The sequence below is a fragment of the Neophocaena asiaeorientalis genome, unplaced genomic scaffold (assembly GCF_003031525.2).
Source record: "Neophocaena asiaeorientalis asiaeorientalis breed wild unplaced genomic scaffold, Neophocaena_asiaeorientalis_V1.1 scaffold54, whole genome shotgun sequence".
Classification (NCBI taxonomy): domain Eukaryota; kingdom Metazoa; phylum Chordata; class Mammalia; order Artiodactyla; family Phocoenidae; genus Neophocaena; species Neophocaena asiaeorientalis.
In genome coordinates this window covers 2,949,233-2,951,039 of record NW_020174938.1, presented here as the reverse complement: position 1 = coordinate 2,951,039, position 1,807 = coordinate 2,949,233, and positions in this window count along the sequence as shown.

The following is a 1,807-nucleotide window of genomic DNA, read 5'->3' as shown; positions in this document are numbered from 1 at the left end:
TGACAGCACATCTCTACAAATAAGACTGGTACAGAAAAATGTTCCTAATAGCTTAAAAAGCCAAACAAAGAGAAAACAACTCAAATGCCCATCAACAGGTGAGGAACAAATCGTGATATAATCACACAATAGAATGCTTATTCATCACTAAAAAGGAATGAACTACTGGTACATACAACAACATGGATGAAGCTAAAAGACAAAATAACACTGAACAAAAGAAGCAGATATAAAAGAGCATATTCTGTATGGTTTTATATATATATATTAAATCCAGAAACAGGAAAGCTAATCTACAGTGATTAAAATCAGACAAATGGTTGCCCTTGGGAGTTGGAGACTGACTGGAAGGAGGCAATCCTAAGAGAACTTGGGGCTTTTGGAAATGTTCTGTATCTTGTTTGGATGGTGGTTACATGAATGTATATAGGTGTCAAAACTTGCCTAATCGAACATATAAGATCTGTGCTTTCTATTGTATAAAATTACACCTTAATATTACAGATTTCTCTTTAACAAAGAAAACACAATGGCCATTTAAAACATGGAGTAATTTGCTCAATGTTCTGTCTACCTCCCCATCTCGCCCCCAGACACTAGATCACATGCTTCAGGAGGGCAGTAGCCACATCTATTTTGTCATCATCTACTATATCCCCGGCACCTAGTACAGTGTCTGGGACCTCTTGAAAGCTCAAGTCACATTTGTTAATATCATAGGTTTTTAAGAGCCTCTGTGCACTGAGCTGTGGCTTTAATCTCCCTTTGCAGACATGATCTGTTCTTGGCAGACGTTGGTGGCCCCAGAAGCTTGAGCACTGTCTAGGAAGGGAGCTTGCAGGTGGGAGCCCAGCAGGACCCTGGGTGTCCTTGGGCACTGACAGGGTCCCAACTGTGAGCACCATCTGCTCCTGTGAAGGGTTCTGACAGCATCCGCAGCCCTGGATCTGGAAGGTGAGCGCCTCTGAGACCGAACGTCAGGCTCCCATTCCCATCCTCCTGCCTATAGGGAGCCCACGGAAAGTCACTTTAACCCTGCAAATAGAAAGTACCCACAGTGTACCGCTTTGTAATTTACCAAGAAATTTCCCACATATGATCTTATTTTATCCTCCCTAGGACCCTGTAAGGGTATTTGCTAACCCTGTTTCACGGAGAAGTTAAGTGACATCCCAAGGTCACACAGCTGGCAAGTGCTGGAATTGGGATTCAAACCAAGTTTCTAACCATTTACTACTATATTAAATACAGTACTACTGTGTCATTTAAGGACCTTCAGAAGCCATTTCTAACATCTGACCCCTTCAAGCTCTACTGGACTAATGGAAAGATCACTAAAATATATCCCTTGTCTTAAATGCAATTTATTCTACATGTCCCTCAAAGATTAGTCTGCCTGGACCACCATTATGATAGTGTCACTCCCCTATGCCAATTTTCCATGCTCCTCACCATCTACCAAGTAAAACTCACTCTCCTTAGCTGCTGTTCAGTGCTCTTCTGCCTCACCTTTGTAGCCTCATCTTCCTTAAAATCCCTTGCATTCTGGCTGGTTATGTCACTATCCTCATCTCTGCAACTTTGCTCCTCAACTTGCCCTCCATTTGGAATACCAATTTCTTCCATCTTCCCTTGGGATGCTTTTTCTCACCTTTCAAGTTAGGACTGAAATGTCACTGCCATTCCTGTTTGCGGACTTTTACCCTATCTGAATCCCTAGAGCACCTTTCACTTGGCATTAACTGTCAGGTATCATAGGTACCTCTCTTTGTCTTTTTTATTAGATCCTGAGGCCCTAGAAGGATAG